The sequence below is a fragment of the Callithrix jacchus genome, chromosome X, assembly GCF_049354715.1.
Source record: "Callithrix jacchus isolate 240 chromosome X, calJac240_pri, whole genome shotgun sequence".
NCBI lineage: Eukaryota > Metazoa > Chordata > Mammalia > Primates > Cebidae > Callithrix > Callithrix jacchus.
The window spans coordinates 125,334,611-125,349,285 of NC_133524.1; the positions used below are offsets into that span (position 1 = coordinate 125,334,611).

General features: G+C 39.7%; 1 long non-coding RNA gene across 1 annotated transcript in view; it reads right to left on the reverse strand.

Annotated features, from left to right (window-relative positions):
- Window positions 1-12,406: 12,406 nt before the first annotated feature.
- LOC118150579 (uncharacterized) overlaps window positions 12,407-14,675 on the reverse strand; it is a 39,645-nt gene continuing 37,376 nt past the window's right edge. The window contains exon 2 of the long non-coding RNA XR_004738679.3: window positions 12,407-12,539. This is a non-coding gene — a long non-coding RNA (uncharacterized LOC118150579). The remainder of the gene's footprint in view (window positions 12,540-14,675) is intronic.

Here is a 14,675-nt window from a genome sequence, read left to right on the forward strand (position 1 = left end):
TATCCTGGAACTTATTCTGCAAATCAAAGGCCCTAATGATCATTTTGAGGGAATAATCTCTTTGTTGGACTTTGCAAGGGTTTCTTCTTCAGCTAACAGTATGATTCTTGCCTTCAGGTCCAATGCTTCCTAATTCTGATCACCAGCTAGATCCTAAGCCTGGCCACAGACCGAGATCGTGTCTTTCACACTTGCCCACTTCCCAAGCACACTGAGTCAAATACTAACCATCACAAGGTATCACATTTGCATAACCACATTATCTCTATTCACATCTCAAGTGCTTCATACTATATGCCTGTCCCTGCATGCTAATTCCTTCCATGGGGCACCTTTCAGCCACTGCCTCTCCCAAAGACTGTTGAGGACAGGATATTGAGTCTATGACCAGTTCCGTTATGGGCTCAGAGCTCTGGGATAATGAGGTCAACGTCAGAGAGACGATGAGGTCAGCTTTGTTCTATCCCAAACTCAAGTTTGGATTGACACCAATCACTACCTGGACACCAACTGTCCGAGAAATGCTTATTCCATTTCTCTGTTTCTTCCAACTTCTTTGCAAACTACTTACCGTCTCAGATCATATGATATATTTAAGTAACACCAGAGGTTCCTGCAGATATTCCTTCCTTGACACAACAACCAAGTTCCTGAAAAATGTTATGTCAATGGAATTCAGGTAATCAGCTATATTTCAAATGTCTTTGAAGGGTTCACGGTTTATTAGTTGAATAAGTCCTAAAGGAGATTCTCCGACAAGGTGAAGAACTGCTCCTGTGTTCCTGCCCTCAGCTCAGCCCAGCTCCCCAGAGTTGCCCCCTTTTCCCTACATCCTGCTTAATTCCTTCTGATCCTCTCCCATTGCCACATAGGTCTTGTTCCTCCTGTTTGTCTTTCAGAGCGATTTCATTTCCTCTGCACATCCTCTATGACGTCTCCCATGAGCCTCCATCCTTCCTCTCCCCTATGGTCTATAAATACCCTGGTCTCCCATGGGAGGCATGTGAATTCCTTCCTTAGGCAGCAAGGCCCCGTGAGCTAGGATAGCCACTCCCAAAGGAGCAGGTTTGTCTCCAAAGTCCATTGAACTCCTCTTCATCTTGCTTTCCTGGTTAACATTCCCTGGGCTTATATAATGTAGAATATTATATGGTGTCAACTCTGGCATCTTTGTTTGCAGGGTCAGGGCAAAGACTGTTGAGAACAGGGTATTGAGTCTATGACCAGTTCCGTTATGGGCTTAGAGCTCTGGAATAATGAGGTCAGTCAGAGAGATAATGAGGTCAGCTTTGCTCTATCCCAAACTCAAGTTTGGATTGACACCAATCACTATCTGGATCCTAATTGTGTCCACAGACTGAGATCTTTTGGGGTTCTTACTTTTTGACTTTCACACATTTCTCATAAAGAGAGAGTTAAATATTGTACTAAAATGTAAAAGGTAACACTTTTAGAGAAGAAAGAAAACTAGCCATCTTACAGCAAAACTCCATGTGTTAATTTCTCAGGGCTGCTATGACAAATTACCACAAATTTGGTGGCTTAAAACAACAGAAGTTTATTTCTTCTCACTTCTGGAAGCCAGAAATCTGAAATTGAAAAAGCTCTAGGGTGAGACATCTATGATCAATTAGTGAAGTGATAGATATGTAAATTGGTTTGATTGACTCTTTCTACGATGTACGCATAGATCAAAACCTCATATTGTACCCTATAAGCACACACAATTATTTGTCAATTAAAAATAAATAAAGAGAAAATGAAAGTTGTGAGGGAGAATTCTTCCTTGCCCCTTTCATTCCCTGGTGGCTCCAGGCATTCTTTGACTTAGGGCTGCATCCCTCTGATCTCTGCCTTTATCTCCATCTTCACATGACCTGACCCTTTTGACTGTGTGATATTCTTCTGCCTCACTAGGGTCTCACTCTGTTGCTTAGTCTGGAGTGCAGTGGTGTGATGATAGGTCATCATAACCTAGAAATCCTGGCCTCAAGCAATCCCCCGGCTCAGCTTCCTGAGTAGCTGGAGCTACAGGTACCACCACAACTGGCTGATTATTTTATTTTATTTTTGTTAAGATGGGTCTTGCCATGTTACCCAGGCTGTTCTCAAACTCTTGGCCTCAAGTGGTCCTCCCATCTTGACCTCCCAAAGTGCTGGGATAATAGGTGTGACTGCCTCACTCTTATCAAGATTCTCATCATTGGATTTAGGGCCCACCTGGGTAATCCAGTATGATCTCTCTTGAGACCCTTAACTTAGTTACACCTGCAAAGACCATTTTCAAGTGAAGTGTCAAATTGACAGGTTCCAGGGTTTAGGACACAGACATATCTTTTGGGGAGCTACTCTTCAACCCACTACACCCCACTACCTCCATTTATATTGATGGCATGCTGGAATCAAAAGAGCATGAACTTTCTGCCAATTTTACCTCCACATATCTGTCAAATCTACACCTCTCTATGTTTCTGCTGCCCCACTCTTGTTCCAGCCCTGTCATTCCTCACACATCATTCTCCATAGCAACCAGATGGTCATGCCAGTTGACTTGAAAACCTTCTGTGGCTCATGACTCTTAGGACCAAGACCAAACTCTTAAACCATGGCATGCAAGGCCCTGCATGATCTAGCCCCTACCCACCTCTCCAGCCTCTTCTCTTGCCTGTCATCCTCTTTCTGTCTGCAATGTCATGTCCTTCCTGTCACAGTAACTTCTCAATACTTTTTCCTCCTACTGAATTTCTCCTGGCTAACACCTATTATCCATCAGCTCATCTCTAATGTCAAATCATTCCCCCTCAAGAGATGTTTTCCGTGGCCCTCAGACTGGCCGAAATTCTTCTGTATTCACTTCTCATAGTTCACAGTCCAGTTTGTGTTCAATTAATGTCTGGCTCACCCCTCCAACCCTTACTGTCCAACTAGACTGAGCTCCATGAGGGGAGGGGCCATGGCTATCTGGTTGCATGACTCTGTCCTCAGCATCTAGACAGTGTCTGACTCACAGTAGGTGTTCAATCATTTTCTGAATGAATGCATAAATGAATGAATGAATAGATCTGAACATCTGTGCTCTGGTCCCTCAAGTTCTTTTCCTAAAAAATGAGAAAAGAATGTTTATCTCCTAGTGTTGAATAAGAATCAAAACAAGAGAATGAAATGGAAGGAGCCTTATAAACCATGAAACGCCTCACTAATTTGGGGAATCATTACAATATTGGCCAGTTTGGCCAGGCGCTGTGGCTCACGCCTGTAATCCTAGCACTTTGGGAGGCCGAGGTGGGTGGATCACCTGAGGTCAGGAGTTCAGGACAATATTGGCCAGTTAACCAGCCTTTTGGGAGAGTAGGAAGTGCACTGTGCACTTAGGGGTAGCAGGAGGAACAAGAGTGGAGGCGGGGAAGGATACTTGAGGTCTGCATTCCTCTGGATAAGAAGAGTTTCTGTGGCTCTGCTACGTAGGATAAAATTACAAGAACACTCAATTCCCCTGCTTCAGGCCTGAGGCTTATAACTTATCACCCTCTGGGATCAAGAAGAAAATGCCATTATGCTCAGGTGTAAATATTGCCTGCAGTCACCTTGGGCATTTAGGATCTTCCTTTAAAGCATCTGATCCAGGTGCAGGCTGAGGATAAGGTGACAGTGTCCTGGGCTGGGTCCCTCTTGGCCGTTGCTTCCCATGAGGTGATCCATCAGCCGTGGCACTGGCTTAAGGCGCTGCCCAGCTGACAAATGACTTTGAAGTGTGCCTCTCGGCTTTGCATTCTTCCACTTCCTGGCCTTCTTGGCTTTCACTGTTAGCAGGCAGGCGGAGGGGTTGGAAGGGGTGGTATCACCTCCTTCCTTTTGCTCCTCTAGCACGTCCATCTAAAAAACATCCCAGGAGGCTTGACATTCCAGGTCTTTAGTTTCTTATATTTTGATTTCCCTAGACCCCATCAAGTCATAATCTCCTTTCCTGCAGGGAAGGGACACTTCCACCTCTTCCTCCATATCCTCTTAGCTCCTTGCATTTGGGTTAAGAGACCTAAAAAGGCCATTTCTTATTTCCATCTTGTCTTCCATTGTTTTATCCCCTGGGATATCTGTGCATTCATGGTCCTGAAATGCCTCACTGGTCTGGAATGTTCAAGGCGAGCCGATCCTCTGAATCATAGACAAAGAAACTGGGAAGAGGAGTACTCATTAGGCTGTCATTTCCCCAGCTTCCTCCTCTGACCTGGGTGTCTTTCCCCTGGTTTGGTGGTGTGCTTCCCCACTCTGTCCCACTGGCTTTTGAAGTTCTGTCTACACAGTCCCAGGCAGGTGAATAACAGAAGCATGTCTATGCATAATCCAAGCAAAATCCTCAGTTTTTTCTCAAGTACAAAGGACTACTTCAGTAGCAGGTTTGGGGATAATTTCCTCTAATAGTTACCACAGAATTGAAGCTGGAAAGGACCTTGAAGTTTATCTGTTCGAAGATATCCTCCTTTTCTGTTTACAGCACTATAGAGGTGTAACTGACATACAATACCTGCACAAGTTTCATGCCGTGTACAAAAGGGTACAATTTGCAGAGTGTTTATGTATACATACTCCCATGAAACCGTCACCACTGTCGAATTTTCATCGATCCCTATAGTTTCCTCCTGGCTCTTTGTAAACTCTCCATCCAGCCCCTCCTCTATGTTCCATCCCCAAGCAATCACTTGGGGATAATGCTTTCAAGCAGTCACCTGGGGATGAAAGAGGGGAGGGGCTGGAGGAAGAGTTTACCTGTTAATATATAGTTTCCCTTTTCTAGAACTTTTAATAAACAGAGTAGCACAATATGTACTCCTTTTTGCTGGCTTCCTTCACACAGAAAAATTATTTTGAGATTTATTCCTGCTGTTGTGTGTATTAACAGTGTTATGTGTATCAGCAGGTCATTACTTTTGAATTGCTGAGTGGTTTCCACCATATTTTGTTATTCATTTACCTGTAACACGAACATGGTTGGTTTTCTTTCCTAGTTTTTGGCTATCGCCAACAAAAGTGCTATAAACATTCATATACAAGTCCCTTTATGGACAAACACTTTCATTTCCCTTGGGTAAATACCTATAAGTGGAATGCTAAGTCATATGGTAGGTGTGTGTTTAACTTTTGTAAAACTACAAAACCATTTTTCAAAATGGTCATACCATTTCACAATCCTGCTAGTAGTGTATGGGAATGCCAGTTCCTCCAAATCCTTACCAACACTTGGTATGGTCAGTCGTTTGTTTGTTTTCTTTATTGTGGTGAAATGTACATATAAAAAATTTACCATTTAGACCTTTTTAAGAACTTATTCATGTATATTTTAATTGTAGGTAATTACACATAACAAATTTTAACTGTTGTTAAGTTTATATTTTGTCATCATTAAGTTTATTCACCTTGTTCTGCAACCATTACCACCGTCCATCTCCAGAACTTTTACACCTTTCCAAACTGAAACTCCGTACCCATTAAATATTAATTTTCATTCATGCCTTCCCTGGCCCCTTGCAACTAGCATTCTCCTTTCTCTCTCTATGACTGTAACTACTCTAGTACCTCACATAATTGGAATAGTACTTTTGTCAGTCTTTTTAACTTTAGCCATTCAAATAGATCTGTGGTGGTATCTCACTGTGGTTTAAATTTTTATCTCCCTAACGGCTAACGAGGTTAAAGGTCTTTGTATGTGTTTATTTCCCATCCAGATATCTTATTTGGTGAATTGTCTGTTCAATATTTAGTACATGTTTTATTGGTTGGTTTTCTTAGTATCGAATTATTTTAGTAACTTTATTGAGATATAATTCACATACCACACAATTCACCAATGTAAAGTGTACAATTCAGTGGTTTTTCGCATAGTTACCAAGTTGCGCAACCATCACCATAATCTAATATTAGAACATTTTTGTTATCCCAAAAGGAAACTGCATATCCAATATCAGTCAGTTACCATCCCCCCTACCCTTCCATCCCTGGGCAACCACTAACCTTCTTTCTGTCCCTATAGATTTGCCTCTTGTGAACACTGATATGAATGGAGTCATACAATATTGGCCTTTTGTGTCTGGCTTCTTTCACTAGCATAATGCTTTCAAAGTTCATCCATGTTGTAGCACGTATCAGAAATTTACCCCCTTTTACTGCCAAATCATATCCAATCTATCCACTTATCAGCTGATGGACATTTGGATTGTTTTATTTTTGACTCTTGTGAATAATGCTCTATGAACACTTGTGTATATATTTTCGTGTGGATGTATGTCTTCAGTTCTCTCAGGAATATGCCTGCAAATATTTACCTGGGCCATGTGATAACTCTATGTTTAGTCATTTGAAGAACTGCTAAACTCTTTACCACAGCAACTGCACCACTTTCCATTCCCACCAGCAATGTACGAGGGTTCCAATTTCTCCATATCCTACCCAAACACTTATTTCTGTCTTTGTTTTTATTATAGCCACTCTAGTGGGTGTGAAGTGGTATTTCATTGTGGTTTGGATTTTCATTTCCCTTATGACTAATGATGTTTTATGTGCTTGTTGGTCTCTTCTTGGAGAAAGGATTCTTTGCCCATGTTTTGATTGGGTTATTTGTATTTTTATTGTTGAGTTGTAAGAGTTCATTATATGTTTTGGATACTAGGCCCTTATCAGCTACATGATTTGCAATTTTTTTCTCTTATTCCATGGGCCATCTTTTTTCTTTTTTACTTTCTTGATAGTGTTCTTTGATGCACAGAAGTTCTTTGTTTTGATAAAGTGAAATTTACTAACATTTTCCTTGGTGCTTTTGGTGTTGTATCTAAGAAACAATTAACTAATCTAAGGGCACACAGACTTATACTTATGTTCTAAGATTTTTGTAGTTTCACCTCTTACATATAGGTCTATGTTCTATTTTGAGTACATTTTTATGTGTGATGTGGGGAAGGAGATCCACTTCATTGTTTTGCATGTGGATATCCACTTATCCCAACACCATTTGTTGGAAGGCTATCCTTTCTCTCATTGAATTGTAAACAGTATTGTTTTAAAATTTCAGTTTCCAATTGTTTGTTGCTAGCATATAGAAATAAAGTTGACTTGTATATATTAATTTTGTACCCAGAAACCTTGCTAATGTCATGTATTAGTTCTAGTACACTTTTTGTAGATCCTCTTAGATTTTCTACATACATGATCATATTATCTACAAATAAAGACAGTTTTACTTCTTCCTTTTTTATCTAGATGCCTCTTATTTCATTTTTCTTACCTCATTGCACTGGTTAGAGCTTCCAGTAAAATATTGAATAAGGGCAGAAATTTTTGTCTATCTCCTGATCTTAAGGGGAAAGAATTCAGTAGTCAACCATTACATGCTGTTCTAACTTTGGGTTTTTCATAATACTCTTCTTCAAGTTGAGAATGTTTCCTTCTATTCCAAGTTTATTGAGCGTTTTTCTTAAAAAAGGATGTTGGATTTTGTCAAATGCTTTTTCTGCATCATCTATGAAAAACCATATGGTTTTTCCTTCCCTTTATTTATTAATGTGGCAAATTACATTCCTTGATTTTCAAATGTTAAGCCAAATTTGCCTCGCTGGGATAAACCCCCCCGATCGTGGATGTATTCTCCTTTTTCTATGTTGTTATATTTGATGTGCTAAAATTTAAGCATACATGTTTATAAAGGATACTGGTCTGTAGTTTTCTCATAACATCTTTTTCCTTTTTTGTTATCAGGGTAATGCTGGTAATAAACATAGCTAGAATGAAAAGGGAAATATTTCTTCCTTTTCAATTTTCTGGAACAGTTTATATAGAATTGGTATTATTTCTTCTTAAAATGTTTTGTAGAACTTGCCAATAAAGACATCTGACCCTGAAGTTATCTCTGTAGAAAAGTGTTTGGTCACAAAGTCATTTTTTAAATAGAGGGCTATTCATAGTGCCTGTTCTTCCTGAGTGAGTCTATGTGTTTTGCATCTTTCAAAAAATTATCCATTTCATCTAAATTGTCAAATTTATTGACAAAAAGTTGCTGTTCATAATATTCTCTTAGTATTCTTTTAATACTTGAAGAATCTGTAGTTACATCATCCCTGTGATTTTTCATACTGGTAATTTGTATCTTCTTTCTTCTTTTCCTGATAAGACTGGCTAAAAATCTAACAATTTTATTGATTATCTCTAAGAACTTCAGATATTCTCTAAGAACTTTCAACTCTAAGCTTTTGGCTCAGTTTGTTTTCTCTATTATTTGTTTTTCTTCTATTTCTTTAATTTCTGCTCTGATCTTTATTATTTTCTTCTACTTTGGGTTTAATTTATTTATCTCTTTCTATTTTCTTATGGTGGAAACTAAGATAACTGATTTAAGAACTGTGACGGTTAATTTTATATGTCAACTTGACTGGGTTAAGGAGTGCCCAGATAGCTGGTAAACATTATTTCTGGGTGTGTCTGTGAGGATGTTTCCAGAAAAGATTAACATTTGAATTGATAGATGGAGTGAAGCCCTCACCAACATGAGTGGGCATTATCCAATCTGTTAAGGGCCTGAATAGAACAGAAGGGTGGAGGAAGAGCAAATTTGCTCTCTCTGCTTAAGCTGGAATATTCTTCTTCACTTGCTCTCAGATATCAGCAGTCCTGGTTCTTGGGTCCTCTCACTGGAACTTACACCATCGGCTCCCTCATTCTCAGGCCTTTGTATTTGGACTGGAATTATATCTCTGGCTTTCCTGGACCTCCAGCTTATAGACAGCAGATCATGGGACTTCTTAGCCTCCTTAATCATGTGAGCCAATCCTTCATAATAAATCTCTTTTTATCTATCTATCTATGTATCTATCTATCTATGTATCTATGTATCTATCTATCTATCTATGCTATTGGTTCTGTTTCTCTGGAGAATCCCAACTAATTCAAGATTATTATTAATATCTAATATAGTCATTTCATGGCATCCAGTGAATTCTATTGCCTTGTGTTTTCATTTTCATTCATTTAAAAATACGTTCTAATTTTCCTTTTGACTTCTGTGACTTACACGAATTACTTAGAAGTGTGTAATTTCATTTCTAGATATCTAGGCATTTTCCAGAGATTTTTCTGTTATTAATTTCTAATTTAAATTTATTATAGTCATACAACATACTTTGTATATACTGTACATACCTTGAATTCTTTTACATTTGTTGAAACTTGTTTTATAGCCCAGAACATGGTCTAGCTTGGTAAATGTGCTGTATGCTTTTGGAAAGAAAGTGTATTCTGCTTCTGTTGGGTGGAGTGCTCTATAAATATCAATTAGGTGAAGTTGGTTGATAGTGTTATTCATATATTCTATATTCTTGCTGATTTTCTTCTTTGCTTATTCTATCAATTATTGAAAGATGGGTCTTGAAATCTGTACTTTACAATTGTGGATTTTTCTATTTCTACTTGAAGTTCTGTCAGTTTTTATTTCAGGCATTTTGAAGCTCTGTTATTGGGTACAGAAACATTTAGAAGTGTTATGTCCTCTACAGAAAAAATGTGGCACATATACACTATGGAATACTATGCAGCCATAAAAAACGATGAATTTGTGTCCTTTGTAGGGACATGGATGAACCTGGAAACCATCATTCTCAGCAAACTGACACAAGAACAGAAAATCAAACACCACATGTTCTCACTCATAGGCTGGTGTTGAACAATGAGAACACATGGACACAGGGAGGGGAGCATCACACACTGGGGTCTGTAGGGGGGAACTAGGGGAGGGACAGCGAGGAGTGGGGAGTTGGGGAGGGATAACATGGGGAGAAATGCCAGATATAGGTGATGGGGAGGAAGGCAGCAAACCACACTGCCGTGTGTGTATCTATGCAACAATCTTACATGTTCTTCACGTGTACCCCAGAACCTAAAATGCAATAATATATATATATTTTTAAAAAAAGAAAAAAAGAAATGTTATGTCCTCTTGATGAATTGACCCTTTCATCACTATGAAATAAACTTCTTTACCTCTGGAGATAATTTTTGCTTTGAAATATACTTTATCTCATATTAATATGGACATTTCAGATTTCTTTTTATTAGTATTACCATAGTATATCTTTTTTCCGTACTTTTAATCTATTTCTAACTTTGGAGTTAAAATGTTTTTCTTATAGGTAGTGTATAATTGGCTGTTGCTTTTATCTCCAATCTGGTCATCTCAATCCTTTATTTGGATATTTAAACCATTTACATTTGATTTAATTATTGATACACTTAGGTTTAAATCTATTGTTTTGTTGTTTGTTTTCTAGTTGTCCCGTCTATTCCTTGTTACATTTTCTTTTGTCTTGGGGATTAACTGAGTGTCTTTTTCTGATACTACTAATCTCATTTATTGACTTCTTAGCTATGACTTTTTGTGCTGTTATTTTAGTGATTACTTTTAGATTTATCATAAACATCTTTAACTTATCACAGTCTACCTTCAAGTGATATGTACTACATCACATATTCTATAAAAACTTTACAATAGTATAATGCCCATTTCACCCCCAGCTTCTGCGCTATTGTAGTCATATATTTTGCATTTACATATGTTACAAACCTCACACTAAATTGTTACTATTTTTACTTAAACAGTCCACTATCTATTAAAGATATTTAAATGCTTTTTAAAAAAATCTTAGCCGGGCACGGTGGCTCAAGCCTGTAATCCCAGCACTTTGGGAGGCCGAGGTGGGTGAATCACAAGGTCAACAGATCAAGACCATCCTGGTCAACATGGTGAAACCCCGTCTCTACTAGAAATACAAAAAATTAGCTGGGCATGGTGGCGCGTGCCTGTAATCCCAGCTACTCAGGAGGCTGAGGCAGGAGAATTGCCTGAACCCAGGAGGCGGAGGTTGCGGTGAGCTGAGATCGCGCCGTTGTACTCCAGCCTGGGTAACGAGCGAAACTCAGTCTCAAAAAAAAAAAAAAAAAAAAAAAAAAAATCTTACCTACTTACGTGTGTAGTTAACTATTTCCAGCGTTCTTCCTTCCTTTGTGTAGATCCATATTTTCATCTATTATTCTTCTTCCATTTCTTGTAGCGTGGGTCTACTAGTGATGAATTCTTTGAACTTTAGTGTAACCAAAATGCTTTTATTTGGCCTTCATTTTTGGAAGATATTTTTGCCTGATACAAAATCCCCAGTTAACAGTTTTCTTTTCCCTTTCAGTGTTGTAAAGATTTTGCCTTCACCATCTTCTCATTTATATTGTTCACAATGAGAAATCTTTTCTTTCTCTCTCTTTATATAATGTGTCTTTTTCTCTGGTTGCTTTTAAGATATTCTCCTTACCACTGGTTTTGAGCAATTTGATTACAATACGTCCCGGCATAATTTTCTTCATGTTTCTTGCACTTGGCATTTGTTGAGTTCCCTGAATCTGTGGGTTTATAATTCTCATCAAATTTGAAAAAAAGAATGGCGATTATTTCTTCAAACATTTTTCTCATCCCTTTCTTTTTCTCCATCAGAGATTCCAACTATATGTATATGAGGGCACCTGAATTTTTCCTACAGTTCACTGATGCTCTATTCATTTTATAATTTCCTTTTCCATGTGTGTTTCTTTTCAAATCATTTCTATCTGTATATATTCAAGTTCACTGATCTTTTCTTTGCAATGTTTAATCTTTTATTAATTATATCCAATGTATTTTTCACCTCACATGCTGTGGTTGTCATTATGGTAAGTTTCATTTGGCTGTTTTCAAAAATATCTTCCATGTCTCCACTTAACTTTTTGAAAATACAGAATATAGTTGTAATTAACTTTTTTATCCTTGTCTGCTAACTCTAACATCTGTGCCAGTTCTGGTTTGATTTCAATTAATTGAGGTATATCCTCCTATTAGTCACAGTTTCCTGCTCTGTGTATGCTAGGGAATCTTTTACAGGATGCCAGACATTGTATATTCTATCTTGTTGGTTGTTTATATGTCTAAATTTCTATAATCACTGGTTCTCATCTAAAGGTAGTTTTGTTTGTCTGAAGACATTCTTTGTTGTTACAGCTGTAAGATGCTGTTGGTACCCAATGGATAGAGGCCAGGTATGATGGTAAATGTCCTGCAATACACAGGACAGCCCCCACAATAAAGAATTATTAAAGAAGCCCAAAAATGTCAATCATGCTGAGGATGGGAAACCTTGCTGTAAATATTCTCGAGTTTTGTTCCGGGACTCAGTTAAGTTTGTTGGAAACTGTTTGATTCTTTTGGGTCTTTCTGTCAAGCTTTGTTAAATGAGACCAGAGCAGTATTAAGTTTTGGGCTAATTATGTCATAATACTGAGGTAAGAACCTTCTGTGTACTCTACTTGTCTTAGTCCATTCAGGTTGCTACAACAAAATACCAAAACTGGGTAACTTATAAACAACAGAAATTTATTTCTCACAGTTCTGGGAAGCTGAAAGTTTGAGGGCAGGACGCCATCATCATCTAGTTCTTGGTGAGGGTCCACTTTCTGGCTTGCAGATTGCTATCTTCTTGTTATACCTTCAGATGAGAGAGAGAGAGAGAGAGAGAGAGAGAGAGAGAGAGAGAGAGAGAGAGAGAGAGAGAGAGAGAGAGAAAGGAGTCAAGCTCTCTCCTGTGTCTCCTTCTAAGGGCATTAATCTCATCCCTCGTGACCTAATAACCTCCCAAAGGCCCCACTTCCTCACACTGTAATTTTTGGGGGTAGGATTTTAACATATTAATTTGGAGGGTGGGGGGGTAAATAAAGATTCAGACTGTAATCTACCCAGTACTGTGATTTTAGCTGGTTGGGAGCAGGTGCTATTCTCAGCCATGAGTGAGTTCTGAGCACTGTTCCTTTTAACTATTTGGGATAGTTCCTTTTCAAACATTAAATAGTTTCCTCACATGGGCTAATGAATCTACATTGAGTTTGTTCCATCACCACCTCACTGCTAGCACCCAACCTCAGGATGTTCTAAAGATACTTGACACTCATTATTTCTACTCTCACCCCCACCCCAGACCTACTGCTCCTCCTGTATCTTGGTAAATGATGCCAGTCCGTTAAGTTAGAAACTCAGGAGTTGCACTCCACTCCTCACTCCTCATCACCCCAATATTCAATCAGTTATCAAATGCTGCCAATTTGATCTTCCCAATGTCTCCTGCACCCTGTCCTTACGTTCCAACCTCACTGTCCTTGCCCTTCTTAGACCATCATCATGTCCTGCTTGGACTCTTCAGGTGACAACCCCAACTTGCCTCTCCAGCGTCCCCCTTCCCCTTCTCCATACACTCTCACTTCCAGTGCTACAGAACCTTTCATTGCCTATGAAGCAGGCCGTGCCCTTTCACAACTCTATGCCTTTGCACATGCTAGTCCTTTTGCCTGAAATATAGTTCTTCTGTTTTCTATCTGGCAAATTACTTCTCATACCTCAAATGTCACCTTCTCTGTCAAGCCCTCTTTGATTTCTTGAGGCACCTGTTCACCGCTGTCCCTCCATGCTTCTGCTATGTTCTGTTCACATTGTGTTAACACTGGTCACATGTGTTTGCGCTGCCGTTTTCCACATTACTATAGCTCCTGGGGATCTAACAATCTCTGTAGGTGCTTGCTATGGACTGAATTGTGTCCAACTTCCAAAAAGCTCATATGCGGAAGCCCTAACCCCCAATATCACTATACCTGGAGATAAGCTCTTCAGCAGATAATTAAGGTTAAATGAGGTCATAGAGGTGGAGCCCTAAGCAGATAGGACTGTGGCCTTATAAGAAGAAGAGGAGCTCTCTCTCTTTTCCTCTGCCATGTGAAGACATAGCAAGAAGGAAGCCATCTACAAGCCAGGAAGAGAACCCTCACCAGAACTTGACCATGCTGGCACCCTGATTTTGGACTTCCAGCCCCCAAAAGTGAAAAAGTTAATTTCTGTTGTTGAAGCTGCAAAGTCTCTGGTATATTGTTATGGCAGCCACACCGACTACTACAGTGCTTAATGCATGATGAGTGCATTTTTAAATGAATGAAAGAGGAAGAAAGAAACAGAAGAGGGAGAGGTGGAACAAATGGGGAGAGAAGATGAAGAAAGCAGAAGACAAGAAAAAGAGAAACTAAGGAAACAGGAGGAAGAAGGTAGAGGATGGGAATGAGCTCATGAAAGAGCCAGTATCTCAGTGGAGATGATGCCCCTGTCAGGGGAGCTACTGCCAACAAAGAGGCAGGTGTGTCCAGGCTCCAGGGCCAGTGCTGAGCATCCAGGCACAAGATTTTTAAGAGTGTGTGTGTAATTTTTCCCCCTGGAGGTGGCCTAGAGGGGCCACCCTTGTGCTTTTCCAGAAACTATGTGTCCTCATTGGCTGGGCAACAGCTGGGTGCCCCTGCGTCCTGGCCAAAGGCAGACGCCATCCACCCAGCTGCCTGAGGGACAAGGAGGGTGTTTACCTAATGGCCTGTGTCCTCAGAGGACTCCGCTCTGCTCTCAGTTACACAGCAAACAGCTGGCCCCAAAGGGGCCGCGTCCTGGCCACCGCGACCTGGCAGCTCCTGCAGCGTTTAAGCTTCTATCTACCATGAAGATGCTTCCTCCCGGGGTTCCCTGTGAGCTGAGATCTCACAGGGAACATTTTTTTAGCTGCTTGGTCTGAGGGAACAGTTCCTAAAAGGAACACAAG